The 24,111-nt window shown below is 43.1% G+C and overlaps 1 protein-coding gene across 5 annotated transcripts in view; it reads right to left on the reverse strand.

Moving 5' to 3' along the window:
• Positions 1–24,111, reverse strand: part of Znf462 (zinc finger protein 462) — a 140,857-nt gene that overhangs the window by 35,621 nt on the left and 81,125 nt on the right. The gene's annotated exons all lie outside the window — the stretch shown is intronic.

A 24,111-nucleotide genomic window follows, 5' to 3' on the forward strand; every position in this document is an offset into this window, starting at 1 on the left:
TGGGGTGGTGCTTGCTTAGAAGCCCTTCACCTCAGGGTCTCCCCCACCCCCCGCCACCACCTCTGTTAAGACATCATCAACAAAATAGGGTACACCTATTGGGGCTGGCACGGTTGGCATGAGTGTCATGCCAGCACCTTCACACAGCATAGCAGACCTGTCATCCCAGCACTGGGGAAGCGAGGCAGGAGGGTATCTGGGAGCTACTGGCCAGCTAGTCTAGCCACACCCTACCTCAAAAAATCAACGTAGACAGCCACTGAGGAAGACAAGAGATGTTGGCCACTATCCTACACGCGGTGCACACACTTACACACACAGCTCACACCACGAAACTATTACCACAACTAAGTTCATCAACTCACCGCCTTCCTGCCGTGGCTAGCATTCTCTGGTGTGTGGTGGGCACACTTTAGACCTTAGATGACAAGGGGCATCTTCCAGCATTAACTATGGCACCTGCTGCGCACAGACAGCTCCCTCCCCACAGCTGTCTACCTTTCACCTGAAAGTCTCTTGCGGCCAGCATCATCTGGTCAGTCCTGAGTAGTTCTTTAGGGGGAGTAACAACTCTCACCTTCATTATACTATTCAACCCAGAGCTGGGAAGCACAAGTAGAATGACAGATACTTCTTTTGAGTCTGACTTTGAAAGCTCATGGCATTTAAAAATAAAATTCTGAGGTTAAAAGTTTCAAAGAGAAGGAAGAAAGTTGATTTATTTTATTATTTAAGGAAACTGGAGTGTGACAACGGGCTACCACAGGACACCCATCCTCATTGGTGGGATAAATGAACCAGTGCACACAGGCTTCGACAAGGAAAGAGACTAGACCATTCAACAGCCCCCCCACCCCCGTCCCTTGCAGCCCAGATTTCTTCACACCAGCCACATTATTTTTTTTTTTAAATTTGTCTTTAACAGGAATGCTCAGGCACATGGCACTCCCACAAATACAAAAGTGTTTTATGGCTTTGGAGTCAAGAGATTTAAAATTTAAAATATAAAAATCCGATAGTGTTCTCCTGGAAGAGCCGTTTAAAGCTTAGTCAGCATTAAGATGGAGATTTATTCACAAATCCCATTAAAATGAAATTCCAAACAAGTTTCTCTGAAAGGTATTTTTAAGTTTGCAGCTCTGAGGGAAAATGATGGCAGGAACCTTAGCCCCAGGAGCTTTAATGGCAAGTCCTCGTGAAATGGGATGGGCAGGGGTAGGAGAGACACCTTTTCCCAGTACACTCCTTGGGATTCAGTGGTCCCAATTCAACGACACTGTCTCACACTACCTGCAGCTGCTTGTGAAGACTTGGAGGAAGCCTGTGGGGACCACCTTGAAGAATGGCATGAAAACAAAGAATTCTCTCTTCTTCTTTGTAAGCAAAGAGGGGACAGACAGTATACAAGCCTTCTCCCCATCTGATGGACACCTCATTCTACAAAGTTCCCCCAGGTGGGAAATGGACCAGTCTTGTAAAATCTACTATTTGATCAAACCAAGATCAACTATGGTCCCATTGGCCTCTTGGCCAACCTTGAGGGAGCCGCCTCCCTGACTCCAGGGCAGCACACCACACCCCCCCCCCCCCACGCCCATCAAAACGCTAAGATGCCTTTCACTTCTTGTTGCCTTGTCTGTCCTCCAGTGCACATTCCTTAAGATAGAGAGAAGCCCTTTTGTAAACAAACCCGCCAGGCACAAAAACCTAAAACAAAAGGGGAGCGGAGCAATCTACAAGCCTCCCCGGGTTCACCAGCCTGTGTTCATGGGAGACAAAGGAAGAAAGGAAGGACATAACCGGTGCGTTGTCTCAGTTCCTTTATCTCCACTCCTTTATCCTTCTACCTGCTGCTGATGAACCCACCCAGGACCACAATAATGGACTGGCAACTCCCATTCTTTCCTTCAGTAGCAGGGTCGTTTACCATTTCTCAGATTGTGTCTCTGTTTAAGCCCCAAGACCCAGTTACATCTCAACTCAGTGAAGCACCAAACACTCCACTCTCCTGTGTTCCAGCGTGGGGTGAGCACAAGCAGCCAGTGTCCCCAGAAAGTCCTAACCCTCTTGGTAGAGACAGCCCTCCTCTGTCCCCTCAGCGCTGCAGCATAGCTTTCAGAAAGCAACAGGCCACAGCCCATTCTTGCTGAAGGAGGTCTGTTCCCCAATGACAAATCCACCCAGAGAACAAGGAAATGTCCTAAGGAAAGGGTCCGTTTCTTACGAAGTGGTTGAAGCTTCCTCAAGAAAGGGCACACAGCTAGGGAATGTCACAGGTTAGTGTTCATGCAGAGCACATCCCAGACAGCAGGTACCTGACAGCTTCAATCCCTTCTCAGCAAAGCTATAAAGAAATAAATGGATGGCTCCTAGTCAGGCATTGAGGCAGGCTAACCCCTTTCCTCACCTGCCTCTCACTCAAGCAGACTCATGTACCTATCGCTTAGGTACTCCCCCAGAAGGGAGGCAGTCTCCTTTTAGTAAACACACTGCGTTGTGGCTGCTTCTCGACTCTATTGCACATGATACCATCCATCATAAAACAAAAGCAAAACAACAGCAACAAAAGCCACTCAAATTCTAAAATGCAAATTCATATATTATATGAAACTCAAAGAGAAAGATGCAAGAACTCTTGGCGGGACATTTCAAGAAATGAGACTCAACAATGCAAAAGAAATAGCTGCCGCTATCCATGCTCTGAGAGCCTTTTTCCCCCTCCTGCTTAAAACAAGGACTGGTAAACTCACACATGCAAAAACAAATCCCAGTAGCTGCGACACATCTGTAACAGTTCCCAGGGCGGCAACCCACTCTGTGGGACCTTTCAGAGCTTGGCTTTCTCCCAGGTGCTGGCATCCACCCCTTTGTTTGTAAATAACCTAACACTCTGAGCACTGATGTCAAATGCCTGATCTTGAAAAGGCCAGCTTGTTATGCAATAGAAGGGTCCAGTTTGCTCATGAATTTCAGCCCTGAGGCCCAGAGGAGGCTTGTATGTGGAAGCAAGGACAGGCAGACCTCAGAGTTCAAGACTAGCCTGGTCTACATAATGAGTTCCAGGCTAGCCAAGGCTAGGTAGTGAGATTCTGTCTTATAACAATAATGAGATACTAGAAAGACTGTTCTCACACACCACTTTAAAATTCCTCATGCTGAGAGGAGGCTGGAAAGGTACACATTTGCAAATGGTGGGTTAGCACTTGGGAGGAGGCAGGATTCTAGGACAGCTGGAAATTTCAAAGCAGAAAAAGACTGCATTCCAGAGGTACCTTCCCAGCCCTCTCTGGTTTACTGTGTTCCTTAGAGGGCTACTTGGAGATTTCTTGCTAATTCCAGAACCCCTTGAGTGGCTAGCCAGAACTAGGTGTTAATCCTCTCACTTTTAGTTTTTCTCCATCCTCCGAACATTAGCTATTGCAGAAACAACCACAAGAAATTTGCCTTCACAAGAGCAAAGGCAGAAAGGTGAACTTCGCAAGAACAGTGTGCCTGGAAGAAGGAGCCTTTTGACCGATCCATAGTGCTGAACACACATTTGCTAGCATTGTCTTGGGGCCAGGGTATGTTGCTGGCTCTAGGGACTCAAGGCCAAAGAAGTCATGAATGGTATCTTCTAGCAACTCAGATCTGTTACTAAGTGGTTGCAGCGCCCTAAAGAAATGTCTCAGGGGAGGGAGCTGGTGGTTGACTGTTAGGAAAATTCAGACCTTCTTCACATCTCCAAAACTCATTTCACTCACTGAAGCAATAAAGGAGGCAAAGAAAACAAATGGACAGTCTCAGAGAGCTTGTCCACTTGAGAGATAGAGGCCAGAAGTGTAGGAATCAGTGGTGCAGGGGAGGATGGTCCTCTTGCATGCTGAGTGATACAGAATGGTCAAGTCTCAATTTTCTGCAGCTCCAAAAAGAAGCTGGGAGAGAGAGAGACAAGGGTAGCCAGCAGCCACACTCAATTGTATGTGAACTAAGCTTTTAAGACAGACTTGGGAGACAGGCTCGATGATTAGTAGGAATCAAATACCAGGAAAAATAAAGACAAAAGAATCTTAGGTAAGTCCATTTCTGAGGTGGACAGAAGGCAAAGGATTATTCATCAGCAAATATTTACTGACCATCGAGTAAACAGGAGACCTGTTCCGGGACAGTAAGACTTGATCCCTGTCCTCAAGCAACTCATTGTCTCAGAAAGACATAGAAGTGATTGATTACAATATAATGCAAACAACTGGACATTTTACAGAGACATCTGCACAAAGAAGGGAGAGGAAGAGGGACAATCAGCATCATTTAGTGACTGATCGTGGGAGTGAGGGAGATGAAGCAGGGCTGTCGAGAGAATCCCGAGTATCCATTAATAAATATGTCTGGTATTAATTACTGTGCTAATTAATGAGATCACTGAAGACCTGCAGATACTGAATGTTTCATGCGCCCCAGCTCTAGTTTACATCATACATTTAGAGATGAGTAAAGAGAAATTTAAACAACTTCATTCTTACAACGGAAAAAAAAAAGATGATGGGCATGAGAGATGGCTGGGTGACAAGGAGCATATCTTTGCTATAGTCTGCTACAGCAGAGGACCCAAGCTGCTTCTCAGTACCCACATCTGGGAGCTCAAAAACTCCTATCCCTCTAGCTCCAGGAAATCCAACACCCTCTTTTGGCCTCCTCAGGTACCTGCACTCAATTGCACATAACCACACACACACACACACACACACACACACACACACACACACACACCCCACACACAGAGGGGGGTGTAATTAAAAATAAAAACAAGGGGCTTGAGAGGTAGCTCAGCAGTCACGAGCCCTTGCTGTTCTTGCAGAGGTTCGGGTTCATGTCTCAGAACCCACACTGGTAGATAGGTAGCTGACAACCTCCTATAACTCAAGCTCCAGGGGGTCTGCCCCTCTCTTCTGACCTCTGTAGGCACTCAAGCACATATATACATTTAGATACATGAAGACACAGACATATACAAATAAAATGAAATATTAAAAATGAGTCTTTTTAAAAATGAAGATGGGAACAAGGAGAGTGAATCTAAACAGAAAAGCACAAACAATAGAAAGGAGGTGGTATAGATTGTGTAAACAAACCTTTCAAATCTCCAAGTTCAACAACAGTACAAAAACATCAAAGCAGATAAGCATGCTGATGTGCCCTTGCAATCCCACCATCGCTCCGGAGATAAGCATGCTGATGTGCCCTTGTAATCCCACCATCGCTCCGGAGGCAGAATCATGAGGGTCACGACAAGTTGAAGACCAACCTTGTCTACATGCTAAGTTCCAGGCCAGCCAGGATCATATAGCAAGACCTCATTCTAAAAAACCAAAAGGAAGGTTTAATAATAATACATGAATTATAATTCTCTTCAGAAAAGCAGATAATTCATCAGCTAAAGGTTGGTTAATGTAAACATGTGGAGATATCCACAACAGAATGAGGGATAAAAGGGTAAAACTGAGATAAACAGGAACATGGTCACTACCTCTAGCCAAGAAATGATGGAAATGGAGAAAGACTCGCTGATCACGGAAGGAGAAGAGCTAGAGATGTACTGTAGTTGACAGCAGGGAGCTTCTGGCATGGTAGACAGCTTGTATGATACAACCATTTAGAAACTTTGACAAAAGAGCAAAGCAGTCTGAGTATTTATGTGTATGTCAACAATATCCTAGGAATCTGGAGGGAAAAGAATTCTGTTGCACTGGGAAACATAATGCCCCCTTGGGATGATAACACCAGTCCTTCATCTACAGCTCAGAAAGGGGCTCAGGAGATGCCTCAAAACCACTCAATATGCTAGAAACCAGCTATCTCAAATTCTTCCTCTTGCATTTGGAATGTTAGTGCATGGCTCCTGTATTCACTCACATTAGAGGTGTAACCATGTGCTAGACAAAGATCTCACGACCCCCCATCATTGCTGCTCTTCCTCTCCACCCCATACCTTTATACCCATTGATCTCTTGGGTCCTCACATTCCACAATTACAATTCAGCATCCTACCTGCTCCTACTTCCTCCAAGATCTAGACTGAGCATCATACACTATTGAATGATTATGGTACGAGGATGTATCTGATGTGCACACAGCTCTTGAGTCTGGCCCATCCCATGACTCCAGCCTCACTTTCAGCTAGTTTCTGATTCCTTGAACACGCCAAGTATGTCATTGATCTGGTCCTTGGTCAGGCTAAGTTACTTACTGTTGTACTACAAATTGCCACCTGGCCTTCAAAACTCTGTTGGAAAGTTACCTCTTTTGTGAAGAATTTCCCACCAAACCAATGAACTTTTTGTTCAAGTCAACACATACACATCTGCAATTCTCTCCATTATCTCATTATACCTCGTGCTGCATTAAGTCCTCTTAAGCACTGTCAACATACTAGGCCAGACCAAGGCTGCAGACCACAAAAAATCTGCTACAGCCCCATCTTATGGAGGCATTTTCTCAATTGAGGTTTCCACCTTTCAGATAACCAAGTTTGTATTAAGTTGACTAAAAACTAACCAGCCCATTCATGCAATACTTAAAAGGCCTAGAGATTTACTGCATGGCAACATGTAATGTAGCCAATACGATGCTTAGTATTTAAAATTCGGTAAGAAGTTATAAGTTTTGTGCCATGTTGTTCATTTTTTTTTCCAAGACAGGGTTTTACTGTGTAGCCCTGGCTATCCTGGAACTCACTCTATAGACCAGGTGGACTCAGACTCAGAGATCTGCTTGCCTCTGCCTCTGGAGTGCTGGGATTAAAGGTGTGTACTACCACCACCTGGCTCATGCTGTTGTTTTTACAGTAATGTTTCAGTGTGTTTGGACAAGATCATCGGTTAAGTTTACTAAATTATGGTACTTAAGAAAATATTTGCTGGGTTGATTTTTGTGGACAACTATGGCTATTAAGGCAAATAGGTACTGCTTATGCTTAACTACAATGTGATATAAGCTCCACAGGGTCAAGGTTTCTTGGTTAGCCCTGACTTCCCAGGAAGAATTTCAAGAAATGCCTGGAAAAGTACATAAGAAAATGTTTGATAGGCTGAATTTGTGAAGAAAATATGTATAAATGTACATGTACATATACACATATGTGTTACTGAGTGTGATGGTTTGAATAGGAATGGCCCCCATAGGCTCATACATTTGAATGCTGGGTCATTAGGGAGTGTGCTTCTTGACAGGGATTAGGAGGTGTGGCCTTGTTAGAGGAAGTGTGTCACTGGGGGTTAGTTTCGAGGTTTCAAATGCTCAAGCCAGGCTCAGTGGCTCTCTCTTTCTGCCTGTGGATCTGGATATAAAAACATCAGCTCCTTCTCCAGCACCACCGTGTCTGCCTATGTACCAGCATGCTTCCTATCATGCTGATGGTGTCTCACAGCAATAGAACACTGGCTAAGATACTGAGTATGTAGCACAGAGCTGTCAAGAGGATACACGGACTTCAATAAATCTAAGTATTTAAAAAGATTTCTTGCACTCTATATGAGTTCCTTTGTACCTCAATTCTACTCTCCTTCTCAGGATCCTTCCTGTTCAAGAAAACTGGCATGCAAAATTATAATAAAAACTACAGGTGGTCAATATAACCTTCTAATTACTTCTCTTGAAGCTGTCCTGTTTCTATAGGCCATTGCAAAAGAAAAGTGTGTATGAAATGAAGCTTTCAAACACATGCCATCTTAATTCTGGATAGTGTCTGTGGAGGACCTTGAATCTCTAGAGACAGTTACATTATTTTATTTCCTCCTTTTGATTATGTCTTGAGACTCTCCAGGCCAGGGACCCTGGCACCTCCCTGTCTTCTCTCATCAGTGGAGTTCTCTGGCCTGGGTGCAAAAGATTATGATACAATGGCCAGGGGAACAATGGATGCTGGATGACTATATATAGGAATTCTAGGCTTGGTTGTCATGGAAACGAACGGAAAAACAAACACCTAATCCTCAAAATAAAGTCTGAGGCTAAACTTGAAGGAAACAGACTTTGAAAACTTCCTGTCATTCTGATGAGTAAAAACAAAACCTTGAAATATGATCAGGGAGTAGATGAAGGGGAAAAATCACAAACAATATAAAATCTCCTAGTCCTCAAAACTACAGAAGAAGCCAAAACATGGGCATTCTCTCTTTTTGAGATTTATTTGCCATCACATTTCAGGTCTCTGAAAGGGTCTCTCAGAGGCCTAGCTCTGCAGGAACTTCAGGCTGTCACTTTTGGAATCTGGACCCATCTGAGCTAAGTCATCTGATCACACTAAGAAGTTTACTCGTCTTTCTATATCTTTCCACCCACTGGCATCAGCAACCACCAAGTCAATGAGATCAGATAAACCTGATTAATTCATTTTCCTCTTTTTGTCCAGCATAAGCCAACCACCTGGAAAGCTCTTTACAGTCTACTCATGAATCCACTGTTGCTGCTCATTCACGTTCAGGCCATCATGGTTGTTCACTTCAAGCATTCCTCACAGACCTATGTTTCCACTGTTTTTCCCCCTTAGAGTCCTTTTTATTATAAGACATCCACCCCTTACAAGAAAAAGAAAACATCCTTACCCCAGATCTACATGGTTCCCATACTGTATGTAACACCAAACACAAAAGCTTCTCAGGTATTTCAACATGAAATACTCTAATCAATCAAACAGAACGCAATTCAAATTTGCTATCCCCAAGAAGATTCTCCTAGATACATGCTCACTCGATTCTCCTATGGATTTCTTCTACTAGTACTCCTGATGCCATATTGAGATTAACTTATTTAGCCCATACACTCTTTCTTCCTTCCTTCCTTTTTTTTGTTTTGTTTTATGTTTTTTGTTTGTTTGTTTGTTTGAGACAGGGTTTCTCTGTGTAGTCCTGGCTGTCCTGGAACTCTCTATATAGACCAGGCTGGTCTTCTTCTCAGAGATCTGACTGTTTATGCCTGCCAAGTGCTGGGATCAAAGGCATTCACCATCACCACTAGACTCTAGTCCACACTTTCAAAGTGTCCTATGCATCAGGGCATCAATCTCTCTACTACTTCCTAATTTTTTGTAAGTTGACTTCCCTTGGAACTTTGCTCAGGGACTATATTAAAACAAGAGCCCAGCAAACCTGCTGTAAATATCCAGAGTTCAAACCGAAAACATGGCTCTGCAAAACTGAGATTTAAAAGCAAAATCCAGTTGGCCAAATGCCACTCTCATTTTGGATGCCAGTTTAATAGAGCCTTCCCACTGAAACACTGACCTACTTTCACTGAAACAAGCTTAGATCTTAATTACAAGGACAATGGTTTCTATACACTGGAATTTGAATGGAAAGGAATTCAGAATCCACAGCCATTCTAAGAAGCCAAAGGCACTCATTTCTGGCTGTACCTCTGAATCAGCTGTAAGACACTACTGTGAAATAGAGGGTGCAGGAACATCTGGAAGCCATGTGCAGCACTCTCGTCTTCCTTTTATGCAGCCATTGGTAGACACAGATGTTTGTGCGATGCTCAGCTGTGTATAAGTCATGCACACCCATTGAATGCACCATGATGTTAACGCAGTCAACCAAGGCCACTCATATAACAGGGCACTTTGCAACCGATGACAAACCCGGATTGCCTTCAGGCATTTTCATCTGCAGAATATTTTCCACCATCAGGAATGTGCTTTCACTCTAGATAGGTAATATTCACATTGTTCAACTTACACAAGGGCTTATGGTGGCTCAGAAAAGCTGAGATGGCTTCATGTTAGGCAGACAGTCCATGGAGAAACAGCAGCCTAACCTGGGGCGCCTGTGTGGCCCAGTTTTTAAAAAGTGCCCCCCCCCCCCCCCCGCCACAGTCATTAAGATACATTCTTCACTAGATGTTTTTCATAACTCAAAGACTATTCTTTAAAATCCTCCTTGAAACAGGCTGGGAATTGCAGGGAAGCCAATGAATGCAAGGGGAAGGGGCCTTTTCCTAAAATTTTTTTTTCTTTCTTTAAGGAAAATCTGGGTGGCATCTGCCATTGTTAATTGAGAGGTTCTTACAATACCAAATGCATAATTCACCTGTGACTCTTTTGAATTGTGTGATGAGGAAGTAATGTTTCCTGCTGCTCCTTTAGATCCTATAGATGTCTTTATCACACCGAACTAGCCAACACAAAGCCCAGAGTACAAAGCCTCCTTTCTAGAAATGACTTGTCCTCCTCCACAGAGAGCTCCTGAGTAACCTCAGAAGGTATTTAGAGCTCACAGGCCATGGGTGAAATCATGGTGCTTCCTCAAGACCTGCCTTGAGGGGAGATGCCCACGGACTTCAAGGAGCTGGTCACAGTGTATGGAGGGCTGGCTACGGGCCGAGCTGTGTGAGCCAGACAGGAAACCAATGTGGAGATCGCTTAAAAGATTAATCAGGAAGAAAGTGCATCTGGCCTAAGCACATATATTTAGAGACATGTAGTGCTCTGAGGGATGGTATGGAAATCAGGTGAGAAGGGTGATGCCTGATCAAGAACAGGAATGAGCAGCCACACTTCAAAGCACAAAGCTATTCTAAAACCGGCCCCAAGCTGGAATCTCTGAAGCAGCAAACCCAGTGGGTTTCTTACCCTTTATTCCTTTATTTCCACATGTTCTCACTCAGTGGAAGAAAATTCTCGCTCTGGGTTAAGCTATATTTTTAATCACTGTTAAAGCAGTAGGTTCTTCCGCTAGGGTAGCTCCCCCACCCACTTCAGACTCACCCAGAGGAGCACTGCTCAGAGAAGCTGCCTGGGGGGGTGGGGGGAGCGAGTAATGTAAGTCTCCCTGACGCTGGAGGGCTCAGCTAGCAAGACAGAGATTCACTCAGTACTGGCTTTATGTTTAGTGGCTCTGTCTGGTGTGAGTGATAGTCTTTTACGAATCTTCACCGTGACCTTATAGAATTATTGCTTCCCATTTTATAGATGAGAAAATTGAGGGGAGAATAAGAACCAGGCCACATTCCCTCTTTAGAACGTTCTTTTTAAAAGGCTCTCATAGCCCTGGAGAAACTCTCAACCATGCAGACTTCTGGCTGCCCATTTGTCATAGGGAGATAGATGCTAATGCCCAACTTGATGTGGCAACAGTGTGTGAGGGACAGTACCTATTACACAGGTAATGCTTCCACGACTTCTCAGGTCCATCTCAATTAAAGCCCACATCACACACACTTTGCACTGAAGCAGCGTACCCCGCCATTGTTTTTCATGAGTGAGAGCATCCCATCACCTTAAATGGATCACAGGGTTGAATGGAGTGGCAGCCTCTCACACTGCTGATGCTCATAGCTCCCTTTGGCTGGTTTTCTCTGAGCAAAGCTAAATTCATGGCTGCTGCCAGCTGGGTCGCTATGTTGGAAGTAGATATGGTTAAAGTGGGGAGGGGGTCCACTGTGGGACCTGGGTCTAGATCAGAGGCAAGGCTCAACCTAAGAAATACAGACAGAATGGTCACCCTCATTTTGTTAGGTAACAGTGCACCCAGAATGGACACCTATCAGCTTGTTACAAAGGGCTTGTCGGAGCAAATTTAATTCCCAAATTGCAGTGATTTTCCTGTCAAATAGTCTAAGATTCATTTCCTTCTGCTTTTTTCAGACTGGCTTGCAGTTTGAGCAAGGTTCTTGATGTTCCGTTTACAGGTGTGGCCTGTCCTCCCGTAGGTGGATTCCCAGCCACTTTCACTTGCATCTCCTGCTCCACCATTCTGAATGCCACGTTCTCCCTGACGTCTGTGAGGGACAGTGTCACAGACTTCTAGGCCTGCCTGACTTTGGACTTTGGGTTTTACTGTGTGACTGAGGAGGACATCTTGGATTCCCCGGGAACCTGGCTTAGCCTGCCCCGCTTCCCAGGACTGTCGGTCCATCAAACAAGTGGAAGGTCAAGTAAGTCCAGAAGGCCATACAGAAAGAACAACATGGTCACGGGCTAGAGTGTGAGACCTGAATCAAATAGGCAAGTCATAGGCAGTCTGTAGCTCAGTGTGCAAGACTGAAGATATGATGGAGAGTGACCCAGGGGGAAAATGGGGGCCACAGAAGAACTTTCCACACTGACATGGAACTTATTTTGAAAACAAAGATTGCAGTTGCCAAAGGGCTTGAAATGGGGCAGCCTTACATTTTAATCATTTCCAAGTCTAGAGGTTTTACCATAGCGCTGCCCAAACTGATGAGGAAGGCAGCTTGCTTTAAGTGGACTCCCCTTCCCTACTGATGACATAGTCCCACCACAACCCGACTCCATGCTCTGTTAAGTAGAAAGCACTACTGTTTCTCATCTGGATTTTACTAGTATATTGGAACTGTTCATCTGAAACTCAGTCCCTACTGTTTCTGCCATGCACATCTGGAATGGATTACAGGTCTACCCAGGGAGAGGAAAGAAGGCAACTCAGGGGTCTGCCTTTCCTGCTCCCCACATACCCTTCATGTGCAAACAATAAGCACAAGCAGCTCTGTGGTATATTGGCACCCTACAAACAGCATGTGCTCGGCCGCATCCTAGTGGGCAGTTAATAGCCTGGAATCTTTGAAACATTTCTAGATCACTGAGTCCCAGTAACATCCAAAAGGACCCAAAGCTGCATTTTACTCTTTAGTTTTAACATCCATGTGTCAACTCAAGGACACTTAATACCCATGTCCTGGTTTCATTTTTAATTTCATTGAGTGGTCAAAATGTTATTTTGTCAACTAATACCATATTCTTCTGGATTTATTAGGTCTTTAGAAATGGTTTGCTGACTCATAACAAATAAATTATTCTATATTAGTAATTTTAAAGGGTGAATTTTCTTTAATTATGTATATGAGTGTGTATCCATGTGTAAGTGTATGCATGTGAGTGCAGGTGCCCAAGGAGACCAGAAGAGGATGTTGGAATTCCCTGGAGCTAGAGTTAAGGACTGTTGTGAGCTGTCTGAAATGGGTGCTGGGAACAGAACTCAGGTCTTCTGAAAGAGCTGTTCGCACTCTTAACGGATGAGACGTCTTTCCAGTCCCTACATTAACAACTGATAGAGAAAAAACTAACCAGACATCATATTCCAAGAACTCTTGGGTTAGCACGGGGATCACTATACCACATAAGCAGTGAGAATGAAATGAACAACCTGAGGTTGTTATCTGCTTAGGTGAAAAAGTGTGGAGCTCTGGAGATGCGCGTGTGCACGCGCATACACACACACACACACACACACACACACACACACACACACACACACACACACGAGATTTTAGACTGTGATTCAGTGCTTTAAACTTTTGGAATGTGGGACCCAAATAGCTTTTATTTTGCATTTACAGGACATCTCCTTCAGGAAGAGGTGGTCTTATGCCAGATGTTTAGAACAGGAAGATGACAAAACCATTGCCACCAATGAGTTCCCCTCAGGTAATATAATGGGGATAGCAGAATAGGCTCCAAGGAAGGGCTAAGGAAAGGCACAGCACCATGGGATTGGGGAGGAAGAGAATGGACTCCTATCTGAGGCAATCACAGAAGTGCAGGGATGTGAATGTGTCTTTGAAGGATAAGGGGGGTCTGGAGATGGAGAGAAGCATGAAAGGAGGAAGCACAGACAACTGCAAAAGGGTAGCAGGAACGATGCTCCTTCCAATTTGAGGGAAGCAGGAGAATGAACGGCCACCAGAAGAAAGAAGGCTGGAGATGGAGTGGGTTTGGAGAGCCCTGAGTCCAATAGTTTTTAAACAGGCCATAGAGAGCTCTGAAAGGTTCCTGGATAGAGAATGATAGCAGTCCGTCTTGCTGAGAATATACTGAATGGAGGTGGGATGGCGATAGCTTGGGTAAGAGATGAAATGGAAGCGATAGGACAAGGTAGGCCACCAATTGTCTGGCAGCCTGATCCCAGAGCTCTTTTTCCTTTAAACAAAATAAAGGACCAATAAAATGGTCCTACATGGCCAGAAGATGAATTCTTGATGAGTCCCAGAAGTTCAGGAGCAGTTTGGGAAGTGATTGATGTGCTGCATGGTGGAATTTTTGAGGTGAAAGCTGAGTGAATCCTGCAGATGGAGAAAGAGAAGAACAAACAGCAGAGCCTGGGGCTTACTCTGATTGGTCAGAGCCGTCTAGGCAGTGCTGGCAGGGTGAGAGTTGAGTGCATGAGCTTGTGAAGGGCAAGAGCAGAGGAGAACACAGATGGCAGGCCAAGGTGTAAGTTACGGCAGCAGAAGTAGTTGTGAAAACAAGGTCAAGAGAAGCCATTATCCAAGAGGCCAGAGGAGGCCTAAAAGGGACATCAGGACAAAAACCAGGAAGGAGGATTCGCCGCCTGGAAGAAAGATCAGCAGTTTTAAATACCATAGACCAAAAAAAAAAAAAAAAAAAAAAAAAAGAACGAGGCAAGAGCAGAGACCATAGACTTGTTTGTTGGGATGAGTGTGCAAGCTGCTGAAGGAGAGGAAGGAGCAGCAGATGTTTAACGCAAGAACTCAGGGCTATTTCCAGAGAGAAAGGTGCTGGAGGCGGGCCATAGGAGAGCAGTTCAGAAGAGCAGTTCGATAAAATGCTCAAAGGAGAATACAGACTCTAGCAGTTTTAGGCAAGGAAGACTGAGTGGCAAAGAAGCAAGGGAAGCAGTAGGGGTCCCTTGGAGAGATATGGGCGTGGCAGACACCACAATTGCAAGAAAAGACTTCCAGAAGGCCATATTAAAAAATGGCTTTAGTATCTCAAACACCAAGTGCTTTCCTGGGGCTCCTAGCAGTAGCAGTAGCTTTCCTAGATTCTTTAGGAATTTGAACATCAGCAAATGAGGTTCAAGGGAGATACATGGCGGGGCATGGCGGTAGATGCTTTTAATCCCAGCACTCGGGACCTGGTCAAAAAAGTTCCTGTTTCAAGGAACTGCTGTAGAGAAAAGCAATTCCTACTGTCAGTATGAAGGTAATAGATAACAGTTATTAATCAAAATATGCATTGATAGTTGACCATGATACTGGGAATAGGTAGGTCAGTCAGATTGGGACTTCACATCCCATTGGCCCATTAGGGACACTAAATGCTAAAGAGTTTCTCATAGAGCTGGTTCCCATTAAGGCCCAGAGCTCATGTTTATATTACTTGGGTTGTGGCATCAGGACCACTTTCCAAACACTGAGTTATTCTAGATTAGAAGAAAGCAAAGTAAAGAAACTTTATTTCAGATCCTAAGGCAACACATGGGTTTCAGGGGATTCCCCCCTTTTTGATAATCACTATTCTTTGACTGGTGGTAAATTATCATGAATTGCTAACATATTTACCTCTACTGTACATCCTTAATAATATCTAATAATGATTTTGGATATTAGAGCACATCCATTTGATCCCTGGACTGACCTTAGGAAGTGGGCATCATTATTTTACATATTTTAGGAAGAAAAGACTCAGAGAGGATTTAAGGATAATAATGTGTGATACGGAGCTTGGCAGGATACCCACCTCAGAGCATAAATTTCATTACATTGTGAATGGTATTTCCTGGACCAGAGCCTGCAGCAGCCCTCCACATTCCTCCAACTCAGTTATCTGAAGACTAAGTCAATGTGAACTACATGGAGAACTCACCTCAAAGCAATCATTTGTCTAGTTTTCAGTAGTTCTAGTGGAGTGAAAATGATCCTTGCTGCCATTAGCTCAATTGAAAATGAATCCAGTGACACCCTGCAAGCAGTATATCCCATGCCAGTACTGCTGCATCCCTCCAGAATTCCCCTGAAAAGTAACTGTTCCAAGATGGGGCAGAGGACCCATGGAACATTTGGGCACTTTCCTTGAGAATGCCTGGTTGGCATCACAGAAACCAAGAACAAATGTCTGGGGTGGAACTTGGACAGGCTGATGGAATAATCAGATGTCGCAGATCTGTTGCTGTCAATAACCTTCACCTCCCTTCTAGATCCAGGAAGCTCAGGGGTACAATGCAAGCTGCTCCCCATAGTCTGCAAGTCAGCTCTGGGGCACAGCTGGTCTGAACAGTTGGTTTATGTGACATGACAAGCCCCAGGAGTCACCTCCCAAGACTAAGATGACCGAGGGCAAAAGTAACAACCAAAGCTTCTTTCCTGTGTTCTTTTACCTTCTCTGATTTTCAAAAATGATAAATAAATAAAGAATCACTCTGACCTTGCATAGGATCACTACTTTTCTGGCCAACAGTTTTTAGTCTTCTTTCCTAATAGGTAATACATATGTCATCAGCACACCCCCTAGGTATAGGGGGGTTCTGAGTATACTCCCAGAAATCAAAGAATACAAGAGTAGAGCCATGGAATAATGAAGCTCTTCAAAAACAATAGCTACTTTAAAAGAGAAAAAAATCTTTTATTTTGACTATTGAACTTGATCTCTTAAATAATTAATGTTTTCTAGCTGGACGTGGTGACTTACATCTGTAATCCTAGCACTTGTGAGGTTGAGACAAGATTATCATGAGATTGAGACCAGCACAAATGGGATGTGTGTGTGTGTGTGTGTGTGTGTGTGTGTGTGTGTGTGTGTATACATACACACACACACACACACACACACACACATATATAATTTAAACAGTTCAAGGATGATCTTGGCTATAGAATGAAAATCTATCTCAAAAATTAAAAAAAAATCATTAAGACTAACAACAACAACAAAAAACTATTCTTTTCAGGGATACATTATGGAGGTTATAAACCAAAATGCAAAAAAGAATCCTGCAGATGAATTAGGAAAAACTATCTTATTTTGTTGCCATAACAACATATAGAATTCACTAATTTTAATGTGTCTGTAGGGAATTTCATTTACAATTCAACTATCTGCCTGTGGTTTAGTTATAGTCAACATGCTTCTTCTTGTAGACGTGTTGGTGGCATTAGTCTAGCTTGCACACAAGGTAGACGAGAATTCCTTCATCTTTCTTTCTCCGAATTCCTAATTAAAAATTTACCCTTGGGCAAAATTTTAAAACACTGTAAAATCATAATAATAATAAAATCACAACTTACAAGTACACTAATTTGTGATTGCCATAGCTATTAACTATACAGCTGCTCACTCCATTTTCTCTGGGACAAGAAAGGTAGGCAGCAGCTATTTACAGCTTCATTCACTCTACTCCCATCTCCTTTCCAGAAATTACTGTGGCATACTCATGTATACACTGACATTATATAGAGACGAATCTGAAGAATCTCACATTTATTTTTAAAAGTAAATCGGATTTGTGATTAACAAAGATAACCTGGAAAAACAGATTGGAAAAGATTGAGGTTAGAGCCAGAAAGATGAGCTAACATCAGAGGATGATGTCAGCAATGGAAAGGGTCATTCAGGGTTAATATTTAGCAATTGTACTTGCTAGTTTTATGTCAACTTGACATAAGCTAAAGTCATCAGAGAGAAGGGAGCCTCAGCTGAGAAAATGCCTCTAGAAGATCTATAAGATCAGGCTGTGGACAAGCCTCCAGGTTCCAGCCATGCTTGAGTTCCTGTCCTGCCTTCCTTTCCTTGACAAGTTTCTTTGGACATGGTTATTTATCACAGCAATAGTGAACCTGACCAAGGCAGCAAGTTTAAAGCTGGAGGAAGACAAGGGAGCTAGAGAAGCCAATATGCTGGAAAAGTTTCTCTGAATGGCTGACCTTAGGGTCTGCATCAGGTTTGGGGTGTGTGGTAAAGAAAAGCTCCAAGCAGTAGCTACAGAGAATTGGAGTTTATGATGCTGGATGTGGATGGAGTGTTATGGTCAATCCAGCTGCAGATGGGCAATTGGACACAGGCAGGGGAAAGGTAACTCTCCCTACCTGGGGAGACCAGGTTTTGGTTAAGTTACTCCATGACTATGATCTTTTGGAATTCCAGAGTTTGATGGACACAGCTGGATGAGAAAGGAAGGCTGCGAGCCTAGTACCAAGTTCACAGAGGAAGACAAAAGAACACGCTGGAACATAAGAAAAAATACAAATAAAAAGGGAATACCAAACAAAGAGGCACAAATATTCTTGAGCAAAAAAATAAGAGGAATTAAGTCACCGGAGTTACAGAAAGTGGAAGAGCAGATAGAGAGAGATGGTTCAGCAGGTAAGAGCACTTGCCACGTAAACCTGAGTTCAATCCCTGGGATCCACACAACGGAAGGAGAAAACTCACTCCTCCAAGTTTTCCTCTAACGTACACTGTCTCTCTCTCTCTCTCTCTCACACACACACACACACACACAAGAGCACTTGACATGGAAGCCTGAGTTCAATCCCTGGGATCCACACAATGAAGGAGAAAACTCACTCCTCCAAGTTTTCCTCTAACGTGCACTGTCACACACACACACACACACACACAGACACACACAGACACACACACACACACATGCGCGCACACACGCACGTGCATGCGAACTGAAACATGTATGGTGGTGCCAGCGGGGGCAGGAGTTGTAGAAGTTCATTACCGTGGAGGAAGGTGATTGGAGAGATGTGCAGCACTGGAAACCAGCACCTCCTGGGGTACACACAGCCAGATCTGACCAGTGCTTCCAAATCCTACCCAGTTCATGGCAGGTAGCTTCTGAACACTCCGGGGAACTTGTGAAACTCCCCAGGCCTTTTCAGAAGAGAGCTGTTGCTTCCTTCATTGGCCTTCTTTGTCTGTGATTCTTTTTGTAGCTCTAATTCAAGCCAATTTAAGAAATATTTATTGAATGAACTGCCAAGTGCTAGGCCTCTGGAAAAAATAGGAAGCAGTCCTTGACCTCAGATAGCACGCTGTTTGTAGTCAGAGACAGATATGGTAGCTGATAATTAGAGATATTTGGCAAGTCAAGAAATGGAAGTGACTGCAGGGTCAAAAGCTATCAAACATACTTTGTATTTATCCCCCTGGCAAACTTTCACTTCCATCCCATTACTCTCAACAGTCTAGACAGTCTGTAATCTTGATTTTGTCACTTAACTTATAGACCAATTTGCTAGGCTTTAGAATGCATCAAGTTTCAAGAAAATATCAGAGAGATTGGCCCTACTGAAGTATTGGGGGAGGGGTGAATGAGCAACCCCGAAAATGAAATTAACTTTTGACTAGCAAACTTCAAAGGTCTTATATGGTTCTGAGAATTCTGTTCATATATATATATATATATATATATATATATATATATATATACTACACATGTAAAAACAACATTTCTTGTTAGGAAAGGATGCTTTTGACTTGCTTCTCTTTAGAAGTGGATTCTCCTATTTCAAATGTCTATGTATATGTCTCATCAAATGATGGAACACATCAAGTGAGAACAAAATTTCAAAGGGGAAAATTCATTTGCTATGTATGGTTCCAGTTCTTTAAACAGTGATTAAAATAATAAGTTGCTTTTTGTTCTGTTCTTTTGCCTATTCACAGAACAAATGTGGAGATGGTTCCACAGTGCGCTTATACGCTGGGTAGGGAGGGGCTAGTTCATAGGTGACCCCAACATTTCATGCCATGTGTGGCCATGAAACTGGTCTTTAATCATGAGTAGGTGAAAATGTTGCAAACAGAAGGGGGAAATTTTATGTCGCCAAATCAAAAGGATGATGATGACCCATTACTATTTCTCTTAAGATGAATTTTTTAAATTGTATATGTGGGCATCTGTGTGCACATGTGAGCACAAGTATGCTGTGCCCATAGAGGCCAGAAAAGGGTATGGGATCCCTTGGGGCTGATGTTACATGTGGTTGTGAACTATCTGATATGGATATTGGAATCTGAACTCTGGTCCTCTAGAGGAGGAAGAGAGTGATCTTAACCACTGAGCCATCTCTCCAGCCCCCTCCTGACTATCTTTTAATGCATTCTCATTCCTGAAGAGCCAGAGACAGTCTTAGCATAAGCTCCATCTCTTCCATCATGTCCTCTGTGCGCCAATTCCTTCTCCCTCCCATAGCTACGAGCCATTAAAAGCTTGAAATACAACTTCTCACGTCCTATTTCTTAATACTACCTGCATGTCTAGTCACTTAAGCTCTAAACATCAATGAATAATGATACCACACCTCTGGTTTTCCTCGGAAGATTCCAGAACCCCCAAACATGCAAGAAGAGGTGTGCTATACTAGTTAGTCCATAGCACTGCCTACATGTGTAGCTTTGCTGTTAGACCTTGACGAGGCAAAAAAGTAAAGACAACCACATTTAGGTTTTGTGATTTTTTAACTCATCATCTCAGCCCTCAGGACTTCAGTTTCCTTCTTATAAAATCAAATTAATCATCTGTACCTCACATTCGTGAGACATATTAAGGCAGATGATCAATTTAAGGCAATCAGCAGAGTCAAGTCAATAAAAATGATTATTTTTAATCACTTAGAAAGCAAACCAGGAGACATGCAGGATCCTTATAGAAACCACAATGGATGACTTTCCCTCTGGCGCGAAGGGAGAAAATCACCAGCAATGCGAAAAACTAAGAACTAGATTAAGGGTTTGGAAGGGCTGACGTCTTAGTGGCTTTCGCTGTCGTTGTGGTGGAGAACTTGCAGTGCGTGAAAATAAAACATGATGTAAGGGGATTGGCTTGCGAGAGTCATCTAAGAATATTGTGTGTCTCTGAGGAAGCTGGAGAACCTTGAGGTGGAGCAGACTCCCTGGAGCAGTGTGCTGGGACAGGAAACTTAAACTGGGCTCTGCACTCTGCCAAATACCTCCCTGGGCGGAGCCTCCAACAGGATTAGAGCCCTGAGGCCAGAACTGCTTCCTTCCTGGGCCTCAGCAGCAGGGGACAGAGGCCTGCAGAAAATAATTACATCTTCTACCTGAAACCTCACTTCTCAGGCCACCTTTCCTTTTTCTTATCTCTCTGTCTTTGCTGAACCACCACCATCATCACTGGGATTTTTCTTCAGGGTATGATAAAGGATTCTGAATGACTTAAGAAAATGTACACGTTACTACAACATGTACAACAACATGTTTTCCTAGTCACACTATTAAAACTTAGATAACTGAAAAAAAAAAATAGTAGTGGTTTCCAGAACTATTTTTGGTATCTTGTCAATTGTGCACTTAAAAAAATTCTTTTTACAAGCTAGTCTTTCTCAGGACATATCCTTCGCCCCAGCAATGCTGGCCCATATCTTTCCCCCTGAATCACAGTTTATTCCTACTATTCTTCCCAGATTCCATACCTGAGGCTTGAGTAAAATTCTCTCATTAAACAGTCGTATTTGAAATACGGGGGAAGGGACTTCTGGGTCATGTAAGTCTCAGGACAACTTGAAGGGCTTTTGATTAAATAAAATCAAAGTAAAACATCAAGTTTTAGCTCCCATGACAGAAAACTAAAAGTAGGCAATAATATGAAAAGGGATTTTTTTCCTTCCAAAACAGAATAAATATTATTTGAGATGATTGGAGTAATAACTGAATGTATTTTCTACCTAATTTAAAAAAAAAAGGTTTCTTTTAGACCATTGGTTCTCAACCTGTGGGTCATGACCCTTTCAGGGGGTAGGGGGTGTCCAGTGACTCTTTCACAGTGGTCGCCCAAGACCATCAGAAAACATAGATGTTTACATTATGACTCATAACAGTAGCAAAATTACAGTTATGAAGTAGCCATGAAGATAATTCTATGGTTGGGTGTCACCACAACATGAGGAACTGTATTGAAGGGTCACAGAGTTAGGAAGGTTGAGGACCACTGCACACAGCCATTTCCCTTGCGACTCTCCAGAGACTTCCAAGTCTCTATCAGAAGATAGTCTCCAACCAAGACTACCAAAGACAGATGTGGAATTATGCAGCAAACTCCAGTAAACTCAGTGTGGCTTGGAACTAGTCATGAGTGTGTTTGGTAGCAAGTGATTTATATTTCTGATGACCAAATGTCTCTGTTGGCTTGCGGAGAGGGCGATGGGCTAGTTGACTAGGTTCTCAGGACATGGAAAGTCTACATTTGAAATGTTATCTAATTCTTCACACATACAAATGTGGCTGGCTCAAATGTATGCAAATGTATGAAACGGTCAAACAGTTAAAGAACTTTTAAAATCCCAAACCCCAGGCAGGTGGGTTTCCTTGGAAGGGTCTATTGCACGATCAAGTTCAAGATGAGCATCAAGATGGAGGGTCCGTGTGTGCCACTCATGCCAATGCTTGGAACTTATCCTCTGGGGACTGTGGAGTGCAAACTGGAGTCTTTGATACCACTTTGTTTCTCGGGAGCCAACGACTTTGAAGACTTTACACTAGAACTTTCTTTCTTTATAATAAGCATAAAATAAACTCCAGACTGCAGTTTATGAGGAAATTCTAATGTCAAAGAGGGAAGGTTAGTAATGTCTGGTCAGATAATTCTGAGACCAGCTGAACCTATTAAAAATTATAGTCAAGCCATTAAAATTACGTCTTATATTCCATGTGCTATAAACGATGTAAATCTTTGTATCTTACAGTCATTCACTCAAGAGCCTCCATTTCATAACTGTCATTTTTTAGAGAAACCACCACGTTTTTTTTTTTTGCCACCCCCAAGAGAAATCTGATTGCAATTGGAACCTGTGTGGAAGGTCTGACGCCTTTAGCAACTAATTGGATCCTCTCAAAGGTTGAATTTTATGTCTGACCTATTTAGAGATCTGAAAAGCTTCTCCTCAGAAAGCAGGCCTCCCAGATTTCAGTTTTTAGGTGTCAAGTATCACTGCGGTCAAGGTTAAATGAGTTGATAGTTCGGAGATAGCCTCAACACCATTCTCCTTTTGTGCTTATTCACATGTAACACACACATTAGTGTTTGAGGCTTTCCCCAGTGTCTTGCATTTGACACCTTGGAATATTCCATACATTAACCAAGTTGACACAAATGACTATTTTATAGCCATTACATCGTTTCATATTAGCAGCTTGGTGGGACAATCCTTTGAGGAAAATTAAAAGTTCTACTCACCAACAAGTTCTGTTAGGCTGCTTCATTCTATGCAGGATCTTTGAGTCTGGATTTCATTTTTTCCCCAAAACATTGTATGGTCAGAACACAGAAAATAAACCGTCCACTGGAGGGACAACTGTATACACTGACTCCAAGAGGCAGCTCCATTACCTGGCAACTTTCTAGCAATGCCCATCTCTCTCCAGCTCTAGCACACTTCTACTTTCTTGACACACCCCATCTCAACGCTCAGTTTCCCTCCTACACAGATGGGAGCAATGACAATATTTCAAATGCTGCACAAAGGCAAATCTGCTCACTATGACAGGATAGTTGCATCAGAAACTCTCTGTGAGAACCGTCCCCAAGGCTTCATCTTCAAATTGTTGCCTTTTGAACATCTCTCTTAAATGAATATAAACTTAACACTGTGTCACTTAGCTCTGTGGAGTTTAGGTAAGTCCGGGGTCTCAGTACAGTGGACTGAACTGAAAATTAGGAAGCTTCCAAGAAACCAGTTACAAGAATACTGTATTTCCCAGATACCTACCTGACTGTCCCATTTAGAATAGGGACAGAACCAGGGTATATCTATAAGTGCAAATACAGCCTTCAGGTAAGGTACAGAAGCGATAAAAATCAGGGCAGGGCCCAGAGAGTTTAAAAAACATGCTTCACAGGAAGGAAAAGTCATAAACTCATAGAAAGAAGCAATCAAGGAGAGAATCCTCCAGCACCCCTGCGAAGCTCATTCAACAGGTACAGGCAGGGAGGAAGACGTGAGCAGCTGCAGAGACGGGAGGAGACATCAGGATTGGTTAATGAAGGCATTCTATAGTAGAGAAAGAATGACTGAAGTCAGCTTTGAATGATGCAGAGCACTGTGATTTTCAGATATGAGGTGCCTATGGTTCCTCAGGAAGACATGCTTGGTTTAAAAAAATGTTTGTCAAATGCTCTATAACCTCCAGTTTTAAAAAGGCAACTAAAAAAGTTATGATAACAACAACAAAGTCACAGAACAGCCAGGAACAGTAGCAGATGCCCGTGATTCCAGTACTCAGGAAGCTGAGGCAGTCAGATATTTGTGAGTTTGAGGACAGCCTGAGCTATATAGTGGGTTCAAGACTAGCCGGTCTTAAAAAACAAACCAGACAAAACAAACAAATCACATTGGTCCTTACATTTTTCT

Source organism: Peromyscus californicus, unplaced genomic scaffold, assembly GCF_007827085.1.
Source record: "Peromyscus californicus insignis strain IS unplaced genomic scaffold, ASM782708v3 Scaffold_5__1_contigs__length_169319896, whole genome shotgun sequence".
NCBI classification, from domain to species: Eukaryota; Metazoa; Chordata; class Mammalia; order Rodentia; family Cricetidae; genus Peromyscus; species Peromyscus californicus.